The sequence below is a fragment of the Phodopus roborovskii genome, unplaced genomic scaffold (assembly GCF_943737965.1).
Source record: "Phodopus roborovskii unplaced genomic scaffold, PHOROB, whole genome shotgun sequence".
NCBI lineage: Eukaryota > Metazoa > Chordata > Mammalia > Rodentia > Cricetidae > Phodopus > Phodopus roborovskii.
The window spans coordinates 7087117-7107631 of record NW_026126517.1 but is presented as its reverse complement, the minus strand read 5'-3'; the positions used below and the strand labels follow the sequence as shown (position 1 = coordinate 7107631).

The window sequence follows — 20515 nt, the reverse complement described above, 5'->3', positions numbered from 1 at the left end:
TCTGCCTCCTGAGTTCTGTGATTAAAGGCCTGCACCACCACTGCCCTGCATATAGAGTTGCATATAGAGTTGTTTTCTATTGAGCCAGCAGTTGGAAAACATGTCACACATAAGCAGACCAATCTATGGATCCTCTGAACAAGGAAAGTAACAGGCTAAAGTTCTGAAGAATCATTGCTAGTTCTGAGTCCTCTGGTGCACGCAGAAGCTTGAAGGGCAGGGAGGGAGAAGGCAGGTCACAGAGAGGAAGTGGACAGCACAAGGAGGAGGGCTGGGAGACATAACCAAGAGGCCTTTAGGGAAAACAAGAGGGGCAGTGGGGGACTTCATGAGAAACAGAAAGAGAGGCCTGTAATTTCGAGATTCCCTGTTATGCTGGGAAAGAGTAAATTTTCTTTCAAGAAAAGGAAGACTATGAATGAGGGAAAATATACACTGTCTTCATCTTAGTAGACATAGACCAGGTCTGATGATAGACTGTGGTAGCATTGGAAGAGGAAAGCTGTGGCCCAGACTTGGTGCTGAAGGATTAGTCTTTTGGGTGATGCATTACCCCTGTTGACTAGTGACTTCAGATACAGCATCCCATTTAATCCTTAGCCTATTTGAGAGAGGAAGCAACTGAAATTTAGAGAAGTTACGTAATTGATCCAAGTTCACAGAGCTAGTGAGTGACACAGCCCAAATTCAAGCCCATGTTCTTCTGTTTCCTCTATACAAAGAAATTATAGCATTGAACATTATCATTGTATTGATCACCTCCATAGAAGGAGCTCTGTTACACGTATATTTCCCCTTTTTATCGTCTCAAGAAACAGTGATGGAGGCGTACTGTCCTTACAGCATAAATGACAGAACTCAAAAGGTTTAAATAGCATCCTCAAGACTGTGAACTGCTCATCTAGGGTCAGGGCCCAGCCAGCCTTCACTTATTACAATGGCTGATGGTAGAAACGGGAAAAAAAAGAAGAGGCCTGAGAGCCTAGGTTCCACTAAGTTCTTGCACAACACTGGATAATTTCTGTAATGATCAGCAGTCCCTGTAGCATCAATGGTGCATGGAGCACAGCCCCTTCTTGATTCTCACAGCTACTGCAACACCAACTTTTCCTTAAGTGCATCAGGACTTCGAGGAGCACTCAGCACAGCCACAAAGCACTGGGAGTACAGGCTGTATTCTGTATTCCTCTGCTTTCCATTACTGACACAAACTCCTGAGGTTGTCAGCTTGACTGAGTACATACAAAGCTTTCAGATCTGATGCTTAAAGCATCAAACCCAAGTAGTAGCTGTGACAGTGTATAATAACCCCCTCCCTCGTACCACCACCACCACCCTGTCATGCCAAATGATGAAAATCAGGAGGAAGAAAAGGCTATGGGTTTGTTGGCTCCAGTGATCCTCCAGTGATAGATGACCTCCCATCAAGTCTCCCTCTAAAGGTTCTAGCACCTTCCAATAGCAATTACAGAGGATCATGCTTTCAACACAGGGATGTTGGTGGGGAATTAAATCTATAGCAATGTACTACCAGACAGTGAGCTGCCATGAACAAGGGTCTGGTAACTTCTGGAGAGGTAAGCTCCATCCAGGCAAACCCAGGCTGCCTTCTCTCAGTTCTTACCAAACACCATGGCTATCCATTCCACAGAAGAGGAAATAAAACAGATTGATCAAAGTCCCAACTCCATTTCAAGGCTTAAGTTCTTTTACTCTTCCCTATTTAGTATATTAAATAAAATCACAATGTTTATAACAGGATAACTTCCTTTTAGGAAGAAATTCACTTTGAAAGAGAAAAACCTGAGCTTGGATTCTGGTCACTAGCATTGTGCCTTATCCTTTATGTATATTGAGACAGAGTCTCACTCTGTGGCTCAGACTTCCTTTTGATCCATTTTGTTACTTAAGCTCATGGCAATCCTTCTGTCTCAGTCTTCCAATACTGGGATTACAGGAGTAGGCCACCGTACCTGGCTGAATATTTTTGTTTATAAAAGCATCCATTTAGGGCAGCAGATATGGCTTAGTGGCATATTGTTTAACTAATATGCACAAGACCCTGAGTTCATTCCTCAGCACCACAAAACTTAAATAAAATATGAACATCTGTTTATGCTACCAACCTCTCTCCTAATCTGTGAGAGCTCCTTCTTAATTAAATTCACACTTAACCAACATCAGTGAAGATCAGGAAATAATATATCTCTCTTTTTTAATTTGTGTGTTTGACAAAGTCTTTTGTAAAGACCACATAAATATGTATTTTTACTGATCAATTCTTCTAGATCTATTATATGACTAAAACATATGTCTCTTTTATATTTTAAAAACTAGAAATGTATAAATGCATATTTAATCAATAGATGGCACCAACTCTGAAAAGAGATATTACAGTCTACCGGGTCCATTTAAGTATTCTTTAAAAGTACAAATAAAAATAGGAATGCTTCAGTGCATATTTACTAGGGGAACTGTTCCCTTCTCTGGGGTAAATACTAAGCAATTTTATACCTTCTGTGATTTTTTTCTTCTTCCAAAGCAAACAGAATCTTCAAAGCTATATTTAAATAGCAATAAAGTATAGCAACACGCCAATTGCAAGTGGGAAGTTTGTGTGGAAAGACAAGAGTCATCCTTGTGAGGCTTCTGCCGTTTGAGCCAGTAATGGATCAAGTGGACTTGTTCATGGGCAATGCTGGATCTTAGATCTTCATACGAAAGGCAGGTGGGTAGAGCTGGGACCTTCACCCTTCCACTAATTAGTTTCCTAATTGCTCACCTCTTCACAAACTCACCAACCTTGAGCAATGATACATGACTTTCTTCTGATTCATATTTCCCTTTTATGTCATTTCATGTGGGGAGTTTTTTGAGAATCTCCATATGTATCCCAGCCATGCCTCAAACTTACTGTGGAAGTCAGTCTGGCCTAGAATTCTAGATGCTCCAGTCTCAGCATACTCATGTTAGAATAAGTGTGAACCATGTGGCCCTGCATCGTTGTTTATACAATGAACAACATTAACGAAGAAACTGTCTTTTTGTGCTTCATGCAATCCTTCACTCATTCACTCATGAAATATATACCATAAGCCTACTATGGCCTGGGTATATGTGTAATGTGTAAGAAATAGAATAAATTTCTGAGGATCTTCTCATCTATCCAAAACCCAGACATCAGTATGAAGACAAACATCAAACGACCAATTATATCACTGATTATGTTTGTGACAAGTGCTTGTAAAATCATTGGCTCCTAGAACAGCAGAAAAACATTCAGCTCAGGAGAAGGAGGTGTGGCCAATGTTAGAAAACTGCCCAGCTGAAAGAATATCCCTGGGATCCTGACAGGAGTTGCCATGGGGGTGAGCCAGAAAAAAACTGTCCACTACAGCAAGAACAGCACATCCAAAATCCCCAGAGCAGGGTCTAAACTTGAAAACACCAAAGCTCTCAGTGCAGTGCATTTCCATGCAACCTTTTCATCAAGGCCAACACTGCTCCCAGCAGCCAGCATTGGGCAATGGGTACACATGGAACCTGGCACATACTAAGGATGGATTGGAGATATGGTGACACTTGGGACTTTGGTTTGGGTTTGCTTGAATAAAAAGAGGGTGGAAAAAAAAAAACACTGCTGGTTAAAAACTGACTCTACCATCTCAGTTCTGAATATTCCAAAATGCACTGGGATCCTCCAGACAGTAATTCCCAGAGAACATCTTACTGACTCGAGGATGCACATTAGCTCTTCTAAACCACAAATGTCCCACACACAATAATTTATTAAATGACTACTTTAGGACTGGAACAACCAGCCTTTCTTCCACTGTCCCTGGGGCTTGCTTACAATAGGTATCTTTGTGAATTAGGTCTTAATCACTTTATGATGCTTCCCAAAAGTGTTAATGTGCTCACAAAATATCTTGGTTGTCAGTGAAGATAATCTTAACAATAAATATCATGTATGAAATATCTACAACATACCAGTTTGTCTGAGAGCTGGCTTGCATGCATTAGGTTTATCCTTCTCTCCCAACAAATGAATGTTACAAAACACATGTTATGGACATGTGGAGTATGAGATCCCCAAGGCTACCAATGAAGCTGAGATAAATCTGACTCCAAAGATCAAATTCTTTTGAAGCCATGACATGGATGTCAGCACCACACATTTTTAAAACAGAAAAAAAATTAATCAAAATAATTTATTCTTGTTTTATCTTGTTACCAGTCCTTAACACTTCACTGAATGAAAACAGTATCCCAAACACCACCACTCCCATGCCTTTTAACTGTTGTGTGTTTTCCCTGAGATTTGTTTCCTTGTTTCTTTGAAAAGCAGGCATATACAGGACACTTAGCTCCTCAGCCATTGCTTAATGTAATGATTTTAAAATGACCTGCTTGCTCCCTACCATAGAAGATGTTGGATTAGCCCATGCTGAGCATCTCATCGGTCCCCTGGTTCTCCTCTCCCATTAACCCAAGATAAATCTGTCAGAAAGTTTGAATGAGTCAATCTTTGATTGACAGTGTTATGTGTATCAACTATTGTCCTTCTAGTAAATCATTTTATTTTCCCTGTAGTTGATAACTTACATGCCTTTTTGTTTCATTTGCTCAATTTTTTAATGGACTTACTATTAAATCTTCCCCAGCACCCTGCAGAACTCTAAAGTATATCTCAGTAACTGAAAAACTGAGTAACTTCTCTGGACAGCTTTTTAAAAGCTTTTTCTGGAACATCCCCTCCCCCATCTCCCTCAGAGGCAGCTATGACCTGGGCTTTCCTTTTTCTTAGTGCCTTGTGTTTCGCCCTTTCTTTCTAGAGCAAGGTTTGCTTTTTGTTTGTTTCTACCTTTGCATTCTTATTTGTTTAAATACAAGGGACCATTCTATAGATTCTGAGAAGGAATAGCTCAGATGGTCTTTGAAGGAAATTTGCATATGGTTATTCTCTTACCTAACTTAACTGAGATATAGTTATTCCTGCTACAAATAGAATAATGGATTGATAATTACTATCCCTTTGAAATATTTGTAAAGAGATTCAAGTTTCATTATCTTTTTGTTTCTCTCTCTCTCTTTGTGTGTGTGTGTGTGTGTGTGTGTGTGTGTGTGTGTGTGTGTGTATACAGGTACATGAACACCATAAGACATCAGTGGTGTACAGAGGGACCACTTTTTGGGAATGGATACTATCCTTCCTGTCATGAGTTCCAGAAACCAAAACCAGGTTTTCAGTCTTCTGTGGACAGCAGGAACAAGGACTTTTATTTGCTGGGTCATCTCATGGGCCTCCTTCTTCCAAATTTTGAAACCAATTTTTTTTTCAGCTAAATTCTTTCATTTTCTCTAAATTTTTGTCATCAAGTATAATCAACACTTGATGAATACTACTTTTCTTTTATATGAAAATGACATTTTCTCTCAGCACACAGGGTATTTGCTGTATACAAGACTTCCTTAAACTCACATATATTTCTAAACATGGAGACCATTTCTTTCATAATGTTGGCCATTCAATAAACCCTTTCCCTTTATGTCTTTTCCTGTGATTCTGTGGATAGAACTCAGGATTGATTTCTCACACTTTAGGCAAATGTTCTGCCACTGAGTTCTCAATAAACTTTTTAACATGCAATCTGGGAAGATTTTTATTCAATTTTTGTATTGTCTTTGAAATTTTCTCCTCTCTATATTTACTGGCTCTTTGTGGGATTCCTGTTAAAAATGGAGGCAGTCATGTGGTTCAATTTTCATATATTTCCTGCTTTCCTTTCCATCAAGATTTCCTTGACTTATACTTTTTACTGACTTAAAAATTATACTTTCAAATTATTAATTTCAAACAGTCTTCCCTGTTGCCTGATTTTCATAGAGCCCTATTCTTGTTCCTGGCTACAGTATCTTCTCATATCTTTCTGAAGATGTTAATTAGGCTTTCTAAGTTTCTTTTGGCTGCCAGTACAGTCCCCGCCTCTTGGGTCCCGTTTTTCAGCTCATCTGTATTAGTCTTTGTGTTTTGTGCAGGAAGGCTGCCTCAACTCTCTCGTGATCTTTGGCCTTCCGGTTATATTTCAAGAAAGGCAGTGAAAGGCTGACTGGAATCTCTGTTCTTCCTTGGAACCCATCTACTGCTGGGCCCTCAAGGATGAGCAGGCAAGGAGCTGTCCTTTGGCTCTTTTTCTGAATGACCAAGGGCTATTGCTAGAGGTCCTTTAATCTTGAGCCAGGCAAGTTTCTCCAGGCAGGAGTCCTTCTTTCTCTTGCCAGGAGGCTCCAGTCTTGGCTGCCACAGTTCTGGAGACGGTCCAGCGAGCATCACCTCTGGGCTCCACCTTTTTGTTCTCAGTCGGTGTTTCACCTCCCTCCTTTGGTAGATCCTGGAGGCCTCTTTTCAAACACCGAATCTCTCCTTCAGGCTAAAGTGGGAGAATCAGAAGGCAATGGACTCAGAAATGTCTAACAGGGCATACCCCCAATTCCTCATTCTTAGAACTCCTGATTTTTGTACTTCAAGACACTCCAGCGTACCTCTCTTCTCTGGGGCTACCATATGGTAACCAAGTGCTGTGGGGATAAATCTATTTAGCTCTGGCTGTCATGTCCTCCTGCAGACACTTAAATCATAGCAACCTTTACTAAACTGTCACCCAATCTTGTTCCTTTTTCAAAGAAAGGCCTGCCTCCTGCCCACTTCTGTTTCCTCTTAGTAGATTGCGAATCCTTGAACTTTATGTCTCTCAAACCCTTTGCTATCATCTTTAATGGGTTTCTGGAGATACTAGAGATCAGGCTTCAATGTTAACTGTATATCAGTCACATTCCTAATTTCATTAAGCAAAATTAATGGCAAACACAGTCGTCTAAATACCTGGACACCAGGCTTCCAGGTGTAGTTATAGTCCTAGAGAAAGGTGTAACCCGCACATGAACTACAGCTGCAGAGGTGTGCAGCAAAGATGTGAATAGCAGAAATCTCATCTATTTGTTTCCCCCATATGAAGAAACACAGAGGAAGGGTAGATGAGCCCTACTTCCCAATAGGCAAAGCAAAGAGACCATGAGAAGAAAACATACACCCAAAAGTAAACAAATCAAAGATTCAAGTGAGGACCAAAGCCTGAATTCCAACACTTCGGCCCCTCTATTCACCACTCCAGTATAAGTGTCCCCTTTGATTATTTTGACAGTGATCCCTGATCACATTAGCAGTATCTGAATTCAGGGATGATCCAGAAACAGGGTAGATTTACTCTAGCAAACATTATAGCTAAGCTCTCATCATACACCTTTCACTTGACGTCTGTGCCTGATAGAAGTTTAGCTAAATACAGTCATACAGTCAGCCCTCCAGATCCAAGGTTTCACTTCCACAGAACAAAACTTTTCATGGGGTGGGGGCGAAAACCTATGACTAGGAAAGCACATGCAGATATTTTTTTTTCTAGTTCTTATTCCCTAGGTAGCATAGCATAACAACTTATTTGCATAACATTTACATTGTATTAAGTGTTTCAAGTAATCTAGAGATGACTTAAAGTCTATGATAGGTAGATGACATAGGTAAATGTTCTGCTATTCTATATAAGGGACTTGAGTATCTCAGATCTTAATATCCACTGGGTTCCTGGAAACCAAGGCCAGCAAATACTAAGGGGCAACTGAATTACAGAAAACCACACCAGATTTTTCATCTTTGTGTGAATCCCTTCTGCCAGTAGTTCTTATGAAAACCTAAAATATTTTAGCTAGTAAAGAGATGGCTACTCCCCATTGTCTATGGTGAAGGGGGGTGAGGGGAGATGGAGGAACATATACAGCTTGCAGTAAGGTAGCAAGCAAGGCCCAGACCTAGCAGGCTCCTACCCTGGGCTTCTGTAGCTTCCTGATTGGCTTGCTTCTCCCACTCCTTCTCAGCCCCTTAAACTGCACTCATTTCCTGTCCTCCTCCCCTCTCTATGTGGAGCTGCCACTCTCTACCCTTCTCTGCCTTCTGGAATGAAAAGGCTACTCTTCTCTCCTTGACGTTCTTGTTAGACAGTGAATACATGTCTATTGATTTGCATTAGGCAGAAGAAAAAGGAAAGGGAGGGGGAAGGGAGAAGAAAAAGAAGACTACACAGTCTCTCACTCCCTGACTTCATGACTCCCCAGGGGGCATGTTCAATCAGGAGCAGAAAATTTCGACTAAGTCCCTTCCTTTCTCCCTCCCAATCCCATTCCACTCCTGCAAGATACCAGCTGCTGCCAGGGCTTTATCAACCCAGGCCCAAGTCCTCCATAGAACCAAATCCCTTTGCCTACCACTTGCTGGCTCGCCTACCCTTCTCTGTCTCCTCACTGACACTGATCCTTTGTGCAAGGCACTAGACCAGTAGAGCAGAGTAGAATGACAGGAGATGCTGGAGACCTTGCTATTGGAAACAGCTGTCCAGACAGGCTGAGTGACATTGACCTTAGTATACTGACTGCTTTTGTCAATTTAAAAAAAGAAAAGCATAAATGGTTAAATGGTTAAAGAAACCTGCTCTTAGGACGACATCTATGTTTTTGTTCAAGTTCTGCTACTCTTTAGCCACATTGCCAAAGCACAGCACTTTGTATGCAGGGAGTCATGTGTTCCTTAAAGGATTATGCCAGTGTCTGTCCCCAAGCTCCACAGAAGCCAGAGAGACTCTGCTTGGTCCCTAGCATTGCTGGGACTAGAGTAATTGTCACTGTTATTGAAAGAGGCTGAGTAATCTTAGAGAATCTTACTCCAACTCAATATGCATCTTTGCACATGGAAAATGAAGTCGCACCTATACTTGGGCAACTAACCTTATTTTCAAGTAATGTTTGCTGAGCAGCATGTCTGTGCCTGAGCACCTATTATGCTCAGAATAACCTTTCATTCAGTGAGACTAGACAGAATGAAACTGAAAGAAGGTAAGCAGAGGTCCTGATAATGTCCTGGTTGTCAAAGAAAGGAGGGAGAAAGCCAAGGACCCTTGCTTGGGTCAATGCAAAAGGCCATGTAAGCTCCCACCTCTTTGTTGTGAGAGCTATAAAGCACACCGCCAGCCCAACCACATCCAGGCATTTACTGAGAATGCACTGACTATTCGGCAAAGACATTGGGGCCATTTAAATGAAATCAGCCAGGACTGTCTTTTAAATAATCCATGCTCTGGTTCAGTCCACATGCACACCTTTTAAAATGGAAACACTGGATCAGGCAGTAATGATGGGGAAAAACAAACTCAAGCTGTATCTATTTGGACTGAAATCATGGGAAGCAGAAGATTGAAATGAATCTGATTTCCCTCCTCAGTGGAGGGTTGCCTTGCTACACAGCGGAGGCAGCACTTACACGAAGATGCCCTCCTGCAAAATTAGATTCTTCAGGCTTCACTGGGTACCTGTGTTTGACACACTGGCTTTTGCTTTTGATGTTTCCTTGAAGGATACAAGAGCCTCCAAGGCCTCCAAAGTCCAGTTCAACAAAAGATGAACAAGTTGAGCTGTTAACCCAATGACTCCAGTGTCCAACTATTGAACTGAAATCTCAGAATCCAAGTGGCTTTTGCTTTTCTTCAGGACTTAATTCCTTTCTTGATTTTTTTTTTTAAATTTGGGCGCATGCTAGGAGCTCCCAGGAAGACAGGTCTTCCCAAGAACACAGATCCTGATGCAAAGTGAAAGCAGTTCAAGCGGCTTGCCTGCACTTTGTGCTTTGAGTGGATTTGACTTGTTTCTTTAAGTCTTCAACATGTACTCTCAGGGCATCCCTATTTCTACTACCAACAAAGGTTTCAAATTTGCCAACAATGTTGTGTCTGACGCCCTGGCAACTGTGGATCAAGGAAGATTATTAAGCCAATCAGTTTATTGACCCTCATATCCTTTCCAGATGATGCTCTTATTGTATGGCATCAATAACTCCAAACTACATATATTCTTACTGAGATAGGTGGGTGGAGAAAGCAGTATGGTCAATACTGTGGCACAATACCAAAATAGGCGGTTGGGGAACTTGTAGGTAAGCACACACACACACACACACACACACACACACACACACACACACACACACAGCCTCTGCAAGCATCCCTTGCCATCAACATACCCAAGACACCTCAAGATGTCACTGATGCATGTCCTTTGATAACTGTTTGCTATCACAGTCCAATCTGAACCTACTAACAACACCACTCCTGAATTAGGACTCTTGTGGTCTGCTCCCTCTGTAATACCATTCCCACCACCAGCATGGCAGTATGTTAAGATGGATCTCAGGCAATGGAATATTTTGTCAGGACCTATGGTGTCAGCAATAGGGAACTGAGGAATACAGACATAGAGAGATGAGAGCAGAGGATATAGCAGTGCTTCAGGGTCCCCATGCCCCTGCATCATCCTGGCTCCAACTTTTGACCCATAATTTGGAACATGAATGGCACATGTGCCTACACTCTGAGGTCTTACAGCAGCAATGGCATGTATTTTTAACCACTGGAGCCTCCACAGGTACCATGAGTAACCTTTTCAGTCATCTTCCTTTTAAGAAGCCTTCAATAAAGGTCTATAGCTTCTGGGGTCTCTCTTCCTATAGTGTGTGCACAATTGGATTTGCCCCTGTGCCGTGTGGTTTTTGTCCATAAGCATTTTGTAGATTGAGTATCATGCATGTGTTTAAACATCTGCTCATGCAGATTTTTAGTTTGTCAAAAAAATAAATAAATAAAGCAGAAGATAGAAGATCTGTTCCAGCTGTTTCTTCAAGATCTCTACGTTCAGCCCCATCAGACTAACTTCATTCAAATACATTCATTCATATACATAGTTGTCCTTCCCTGGACCTGCCATTTATTCTGCCATCTTGACCCAAGAAAACACAACTAAAGTATTTATTCTTGTGTGTTTTCAGTCAGTATACCAAAATACCTGAGATTGGGAAGCTTGCAAAGAATAGAGATTTAGTTAGTTGGCAGTTTGGGGGACTGAAAATCCAAAGCAGGTGGTCCCATATGTTGTACCTGTAGAAAGAACTGGATCTATTATGTGGGTTGAAACATAATGTGTGGCATTTGTGGCAGGAAGGATGTGGGAAACTGAGGGATTGTTTGGTGGGTCAGGGAGCTGGACTAATTTGGGAGCCAGGCTTAAGCTTTTTGTTTGGGGTTTTTTAGATTTCAATATTTTACTCAAGTTTCATTTTGAATTGCATTAGTTTTTATTGCAGTTTAATAAGGATCATGAGAAACAGATAGGCCGAATAGATGTTTATTCAGGGAGAAATAACTTACAACATAGACAGATGAACACCAGCAGGTTCCTGGTCCCAAGGATGCCTCCCCCGATGTTCTCCTGTCCCTGTGCTACAAGCAAGAGAGCTCCTGAGCCCCATCCTCAGACTTAGTTCCCCCAGGTAACATCTGCCTCTGTCCCCACGCCCAATGGGCATGGTCTGTGCCATAGGTGAGGGCAAAGTTAATATCTCACTACAATTACCCTTTTAGTCTAAAGAAAAGATTTAGGTTTGATACAAAACTATATACAAGACAGTGAATAACAAGTGTGCTCTAAGAAAAGGAAAATCAAGAACATACAAACTTAAGACCTACAAGTTTAGCATTTAAAGAAGAGATCTAATTCCACACAAAATAGGGGACTCTAAAATGTAGCCATTGGATTGCTTAAAAAAAAAATAGTGGCAAGAAAAAACCAGAAGTCTAAATCTGATCCCTAGTACTGCCACCACATGGATACAATTCATGTACCTAGCCCTGCTTGGAGCCACAGAGCCTGGAAGTTGTCTTACACTCCAGTGCAATGCCAAGAAGAGCAGAAAAGACCCACTACATCAGGAAAAGTAACTAAGTCCTAAATTATTGACAATGTCACCGACCCCCCTCCACTCCAAAGAAACAGCTAAACACCCTCCAGACTATTTTTAGTGTAAAACAGACACTAATGAGGTCAGAGAAATGCCTGGCAATCTATCTAAAATCAGATGGGCCATACAAACTACCAAGCTTGGAGCTTCTCAGCAATTAGGGTTAGGGCACCACTGTCTGATGGATGCTCACATTTTGATTCATGGAAACAGATTTATGAAGGGTCTACACATGGTTAGCTTCCTCTTGTAGCCATTCATAGATTTAAAAAACAGAAAGATACCTAGCATCTTTTGAAGCCCTCTCCTCCCCGCCCCAACTGTACAGGTGACAAGATCATTTTGAGAATTGGATTGGATTTTCTGTACCTTTGGAAATGCAATGCCTTAAGCTAAGTCATCCTTAACCTGCATGCCAAACATTGTTTAGCAATTTCTCCATCCCCAAACTACAACATCAAAAGGTACACTAAATTCAGAAGGTAGGAGTGAGACAAAATAGCTTAAAATTAACTATTGTACTATATTCATTTATGCTTGAAATTCTAGTCTAGACCAAGTTTGTGGTCCTCTGGAGTACTGCTCTTGCTGTCCAACGGTGCTGATGGTGTGTCACTTTGATATTTGTCTTTAGGGTCTGGGTGTAACCTCAGTTCATCAGGCTGAAATCATTCACTTGGGCTGAAAGGCAGACAAGGTCAGTTGGCTGCTGTTCCAAAAGTGTGTCATTTTTCTTTTTCCATGTTATACAAGTGAGGCTGACAGTAGTGTCCAGCTTCATTTTTACTTCTGGTAAATGGAGCCATCAAACTCTTCCCTGCCATTCATATAGTCAATTGTGATGTTGCTCTGAGTAACTCTGATCTCAAAATCCATCTGGTGGCCAGCCAACCAACTATTGTAGTTCAGCACCAGATGGAAAGCCCAGAGATGTTAAAGTTGATATTATAACCAATTATGTTCTTTTCCTTACCCTGTGTTGATTTTAGCATGGTACCCACATCCCATCTCCACTGCCTTGTATTAGAGGAGAAGAATCAAAGGTCAGATTCAGACTTTGCACAAGCAGGTCTTCCATATTGATCTTGGTGCCTAGGGTCCACTTCTCCATAGATAGTAGATGGCAGGCTGCATTCGGTCCACCCATATTTGGTTTTCAGGCTGCCATTCACTTTGATAGTCTGTGTTGTGCCTGAGCCTGAGCTAGTAAATTCCAATCTATTCTTAAACTTTGTTTTCACAAGTATTATTAAGCTAAATCTGAATCCCTTGGTGATGATGATATCCCAGATGGAATTGGATAGATCAGCACACACAGGCATCCTACCCACTGGGGATTGCTTTGAGGAAGAAGAAAGTTCCCAGGCTTGGGATTTTATGATATTGATCTTCAAGTGAGCTAACTGGGGTCCTATGAGAACCATACTATTTTCCCCCAGTGCATTGCCTTCCATGATCTAATTATCCATCAGTTGGGCTCATGTCATAAAGATTCTATGATGTTGGCTTATATTAACATGGCTTCCAATATTTCTACCTTCCTAGTAAGTGTCTTTTTTTTTTTTTTTTTGCAAGATCTTGAGGTTACCCATCTAAATATCAAAGTACACCCATCATAAAGCTTTCACTGAAATTCTATACACAGTTTTAGATAATACTAAAAGATAACTCATGTTTCCCATAACTTGTAAAAAGACACACAGATAGGTTGAAAGTCCCATGACCTATGAAAGCATCTGTCCATAGAGGGCCCAGCTGGAAGACATTGTTTTTGTGCTTCCTCCAGGGCAAGCCAATGGGTTTCAGTTGTAGCTAGGGCAAGGAAGCAGTATGGTTTATGTACAGACACCAACACAATGTTCTAGAATGCAGACAAAAAAAATGAAAGAATAAAATTCTTCAATGGCATGCCAGGCAAATAGAAACCCTTAAACAAAGACCTGGGCTGGTAAATTCTATAGAAGCCCTTCTGCTTATTCTCCACAATGTTTCCTCAGCTATATTTTAAGTACAGGCTTTGTGGGATAGGATCTCAAATCTAAATGATGGTTTGAAGAAAAATCCATGGTGCTCACAAGGACACATTGAGATGATAGCAGGGGAGAAGGCAGGGTAGGGAAACTGCTGATGCCACAGAATGAAAGACAGGATACTGGGGTATAGATTTTAGCTTCAGGAGAGCAAGGCACTGAAAGCATACATACATGCTCCAAATGTAGTCCTCTATGTTGGCCAACAAGACCCATCTGTGTGAAGGATCCTTGAGGTTCAATGGGATGCATATAGGGAGCCATAATCTCATAGTTAATTACCAGACATCTGCTTTCTGAGCATCATGGTACTGAAGGGCAACACAGACCCCTTGCCTTGTGAAAATCCCTTACCATGCACAATAGTTTCTATACCCTGTATAGGTCCCCTACCCATATACATGACCCATGCACTGTGTATGTCCCTAAGCTTCAGAATTCTCACTTTGTATAGATCCCTCATTCTGTCAGGCCTCTTGCCTTCTGCAGACCCCTTACCTTGAGTTTTCTTACTCCACACCACATTTTTGTGGAAAGGGGTTACAACTTATAATGTGGTGATGTTTCTTTCTCCCTTCTGGGAATATTAGAAAACAGGAAACCTGTGCTAGTTTCATGGTCACTGTTTGCTTTTCTGTGTTTTGCGGTTAGTATCTGCCTAGTTCTGCTGTCTCTATGCCTCAACAACCACAGAATAGTTGTGCACACACATAAATGAACTAAAGAACATATCATGCTTCTTACAGCCTGGGGTCACAAACCATCCTCTCAGTGGCCAAGTGCAAGTGATAAGGTGACTTTCTAGTCAGAAAAGCCAGAATGCAATATACTATTATGGTCTTAGCTCAATAATCTCTCCTCTCTAGGAATCTATTTTCATATGTGGTAGATTATGCAGAGTATTCACCCTACTGAGCAACTACAAGAAGTTAGTGAAAGGTGTTAGAGTTGAAGGTGTCTAAAGACTGGTCCAATTACAGCCTGGTTCATTGCTTTCCAACAAGTCAGTCTTGAGCTGATCCCACAGATACCCACCATGGAACTCCCAGGTCCATATTTCAGATGGAAACAATACCACTATATAAGCACGGTAACCTCAAGATTGCTTCTCTGGGTTTCACTTCCAGAAACTACCACCTTCTTTCTCCAGCCTCTGGTGCCAATGAGAAGCTTCCAATCTACCTCCTCGGTTTGGAGTAAGGAACAAGAAAGGATCTCCTCTCCCTCCCATCTAACTTCAAATGTATTTTTTTTCCTGAGCTCTAGATTCCTCTAGATGCCTCCATCTGCATCTTGATCCTTACTGTTCAACAGGGCTTGGATTGTTGACCCATGTTGTTTTGACCATCTCTTTGTCCTCTCCTGTCCATGAAAACAACAACAACAAAAGAATTGCACTCAAAATGCCACCATAAAAGTTGGGTCATTTTGGACAAATGGGTCAGCAGTTGGTGCTGCAGAAGTGGCAGGGACTCATCAGAGATAATCAAACAGGACTGGATTTAAAATCAAGTTCTGATATTTAGCATCTCCTGGCATGGCTCTTGCTTTCCTCATCTTCAGTTGCCTCACTGTATGACTGAGATAAGCAAGAAAATTATCTCTGCATGTGGTTATTAGCATGCAATGACAATTTGTGTTTACTACTGAACAGTGTCTGCTACCTAGAAAGGACCCAACTGGTGTATGTCTCTACCATCATTAGAATATTATCCAGGAATGGCAAAGATGGCTCAGTCAGTGAGTAAAGATGTGTCCCACCAAACCTAATGACCTGAGCTCAACCTACAAGGATCAACATGGTGGAAGAAGAAAACTATGGTAAGTTGTTCCCAATACTCTGCCATGGCATGTGGAGAAGGGGGAGGGGAAAGAGATATCAGATTAGCATTTTAGCATTTACTCAACTACTCTAGAACTAAACTTGGCCCTTGAAATAAAACAGAGATTAGCACCAAATGAGGTTTCTGACCTCCTGGATTTATGGTCTAGGGGAGGCAAACAACTATTAAGTAACCATTCATACAACAAAACTCATTAAGGTAATAATTGACTGGATATAAAGATGCATTGTCATAATAAGAGAGGAGAAATGGGAGGCTTGGCCTGGTTTGATGGGGTAAAGAAGGCTTCTCTGGGAAGGAATTATTCCATCTGAGCCTCAAAGAATGAGCCAGTGCTCATTTGAGGGGCCTGAGAAACACATAGCACTGATAGAAAATGATCATGGTCCTTTTCAGGAAGTGAAATAAGGTGGCCAGTTCCAAAGACAAAACATGCTAGCTAGCCCAGCAGACACAGTAGAGGAGTTCAGTCAATAGATGTCAATGGTGGTGATGGGATTGGAGAGGCTAATACCATATTCAGGATTCACTGGCAATGAGGGGTTTGAAAAACTGACACCTTGAGTGGTTGCTGTATTCCTGGATACTAATGATGTCAGTGACTGAGAAAGGATGCACTCAGTTCCAGCCTAGCTGGAGAGAACAGCTGTAGTCTAGGTTGAGAAGTCAGCTAACAGTTGTGGAGTCAGGCTGCTGGGTAGCCGCATATCTTCATGTTACAACTTGATTTCATACATGACCCTCACCATCTACCTCAAAGAACCAACAGGAAGGTCTGATAATATAGCTAATATGGGGCTTCTGTACAGTCCCTAGAATGTAGTACAAACTTAGTGGTTGGCTATACCTTCAGGACAAGCCAGCTTGTGATTATATTTCAGGCATCCAATGGAGAAGTTAAATCTATAAAACTGTGACTCAGAAAAGGGTTTTAACTAAGGACACCTTTTTCAGTGTAGGTAGCATCAGGGGGATTTGTCTTCACCTCTCTCCAGATTTCCAGATTTCTCTAGCTTTGTATAACAACATCTGTCTGTCTCTTCACAGAAAAAGTTTTAAAATAAAAACTTTACCTTGGTTGCCTCACCACCCTAAGCACTACCTAAACACATAGAGAAAGGGGGGTATGGAGAAATGCAGAGGGGGAGAGACAGAGAGGATGCTATATAATAGATGCCACCAAAAAAAAAAAAAAAAAAAAAAAAAAAAGACAAGAATTCTCTCCAGAGAGATGAGTAAGAGAGATTCGAGATTCATTTGACTGGAAAAATGGCAAAAGTCCGCTGTGCCTAAGCCCTTATTTATCAGGCAGGATTCATACAGTATTTCATTATCTGTAGTCACATATATTTTTTTCATTTGTTTTCTCCCTCCTTCTTTTGTTCCCTCTCTCCTTCCCTTTTCCCCTCCCTCTTCTCCGTCATGTTACCTTTTTTAAAAAAGAACTGCCAATCATCCATGTGTGATCACTTTTCTGTAAGGTCCTATCTGTTGAGGAGAACAAACCTACTGCTTTCAGGTTAGCTGGCCTGTGGCTGAGTGAATATGGCCAGTTGAGAGAAAGAAAGTCATTAAATGAAACTCTTGGTAGGCATGAACGTGTTCTCCCTCATAAACATCATGGTTTTATATCTATTTGACTTTATTTTTCTTGACTGGTTCAGGACTTGGTAGAGAGAGAAAATACTAATCATACCCATTAAACCAAATAGTAATGGAGGATATCACTAATGTTAATGAAACAAGTTTCTAAAAAGTAAACACAGAAGTAAGATAATGGAAAAGTGAACCTGAAAGAACTCTTAGATTGTCGCTCTGAAGAAACCAAGGAGGGAGAGAGGGTGAGGTGGGAGTGTAATAATGAGACTGCTTTGTCATCAAATCCATGTCCCAAAGAGGAGGGTGGCAACACAGACAGCTATCAAAACCTGAACAAAATGTATATTAACATCCTTCCAAGAGATGACTGTAAGTGGGAAATCATTATAGGCTATAGAAAAATTAGGATGTCAAAGCCAGATTTCTATGGGTTGGGACATAAATGTAAGGTGCAGAAGGAGGAAGTTCAGAAATATGATGTTCTCAGAGGCTCACCTAAGAAAAGACAGGGTGTGTCCTGTTCTTTCCAGACACTGAGGCAGCCTTCTGTCTCCAGGAGCTCCCCCCCATGCCTGTATTTCAGCTGGATTGGAAAATGTCATTAAACTACTCCATGCACTCTCTTCTAATAACTGATGCCTAGGTGCTAGGTGTTCACAGCTTTTTTTTTTTCCTTCTTCTTCTTTTCTAGAACTGTTGAACTGTTGAAACACAACTTCTTACATAAATGAACATCCCAATCCAATGGATGCCTTTGACCATGGGGCCCACTCCAATGAACTTCTACCAAACATTGTGAATTGGGCTATTGTGTTTTGCTGGCAAGGATCATTAAGAGTCAATTACTTTTTTCCAGGATGTTCCATCACCTGCTGCTGTATTTTCTGTTAGAGCACATAGTGGGTGGGGGTGGTCATTATTTCTTTAACTCCATACCACCCCAGCTGGTAAACTCCAGAGCAGGAATTTAGTCATTTGCACTTATCTCATGGTAGGAACTCAGTAAATGATTGATAATAGCGACCAATAGGGCAGCATCTCCACTCATATTCATGGTGATGCTTGTTTGCAGAATTGTATTTCTGCTTGAGACACAGTCCAGGGACATTAAGGAAGAGTGGTGATAAAATTCACATAATGTCCATGGCCAGAGCCTGGAACATGAGAAAAAATGATGAATATACTCAAGTGCCCCATCCCAAGGTGCTGGATTCTACTTGTATGCCTCTAAGCTTGTATATTTTTAGGAAGAGTCAATATATAAAATCCAATCCTTCAAGGCACCCCAGAACAACAACATGAAAAGACACAGCTTAGATGATACTGTCTCCCAAGGAAACAAGCCAACCATTTGAAAACTAACACCTAGCAGGCATCCCTCTTATCTCTAGGATTCCTATCTAGCTTTCCTTCATAGAAGATTGTTTAAATGTGAGAAGATTTAAGCTTGGTCTCCTATTTAGAATTTTCTTCTCATTTCTCAGCATTTTCATGAAGAATTTATTCATCAATATGGCAGGGAGCATTAAGTGAAATATGTTTAATAAAATAACGCTTGTTATTAGCACATGTATCTACCATGCCTGTGCACCAGTAAAAGTCTCCCAGGGAACTGTCGGTATGTATGAAAGAAGGACAGTGAATCTTGCAGCAAGAACACACACACGTGGAGGAGAGGAAAGCTGGAGCAGAAGAAATCCTTCAGTGGTGTTAGGAAATAACAGAACCTCCTGTTAAATCCTGATACTAACTATATGCTTATGTCCAAATGCAGGTTTCTATAGCTTACAAGCTTGCCACAGGAACACAATGACAGTGGCAATTTTAATGCACAGTATTGCTTGCCATTTGATATGCACTAGGTACTGAGTAAATTATACTATGTTCTCCCATTGCAACCTAGCTATGACTCTGTGGGTTAGTGCTGGTGTTATCATTTTTAAAGGTGAAGACAAAGAGGATTAAAGAGATTGAATAATTGGCTTAAGAATATTAATTGACTAAGAAGAAACATGCTTGGATTTGAATACCAGTCTAGCTAGAGCGTACAATCTTGGGTGTTTTGTCATATTACACTAAGCTTGTAAAGCCAGCCAGATACATAATCCAAGTTCTAGAGTCCACAAGAAGCAGCAGTGCAGCAGGAGCTGACCTGTGTGATGATTTGAATTAGAATGGCCCCCATGGACTCATATGTGTGAATACTGGTGCCCAGTTGGTTAGTTTGTTTGGGAAGGATTCGGAGACATGGTCTTTTTTGAGGAGTTACATAACTAGAAGTAGGCTTTGGGTTTCAAAAGCTCATGCCATTCCATTCCCTGTTAGCTTTTTCTGCCTTGTACTTATGGATCAAGATGCTGCCTGCTACCACCATGTTCCCAGTCATGGACTCACCCTCTGAAACCCCCAATGAACTTTCCTCTGTACTGTTCTACTGGTCAGTAGAACAGTAACTAAGACACCTTCCATGTGGCTCACTCAGCTTACCATATGCATGTTAGGGAGGAGGTGGCAATCTGTACCAGTGTGAATGCTCAGAGCCTTTCCATCATGCCCCACCTCCATTCATGGCCAGATCCCTATGCCTCCAGGGTCCACAAAAATTCTTCTGTGTAGAATTTTTCTACCTACCTGTTTCTTGAATTAACCCAAGTCTGAGACATTCTGCTTCCAGAACTTATTTGACTAGGTAATGTCACCCCAAATCCTTACTTTCAGAATGCTATTTATACATAGAAAAAATGTATATAATAATATTTGTCAGGCAACATGCTAAATAGTGGGGATACAAAGATGATAACCCTGCTCTCTTACAGTAAATTGATGCACTAATTAACATTAATAGCTTAATTGCTAATAATGGCTTAAAGCTTTACCCCATTTAGTTAAGATGTTATCATTTTCATGGAGTCATTCAGTGATAAAGATCAAATGAATAATTTACAGTGTAAATTTCAGCATCCTTTCTAGTTTACAGGATAGTGGACATCAATAAGACAGGAAGGTAAAAGCATTCCAATCTCATTGTGTTATGAACACATCTGAGTAGCGAAGTCTTGGAGACTCCTCTAACCCTATTTTCATGAAGTTTCTTTACTCAAGAGTTGAGAGAGCTGAGGGCCAAAAGCATTCATATGCTCTTGGTAACCTCA

General features: G+C 41.1%; 1 pseudogene; it reads left to right on the top strand.

Moving 5' to 3' along the window:
• The window catches only part of LOC127231341 (ADP-ribosylation factor-like protein 4A), a 194723-nt pseudogene that overhangs the window by 2440 nt on the left and 171768 nt on the right, over positions 1–20515 (top strand).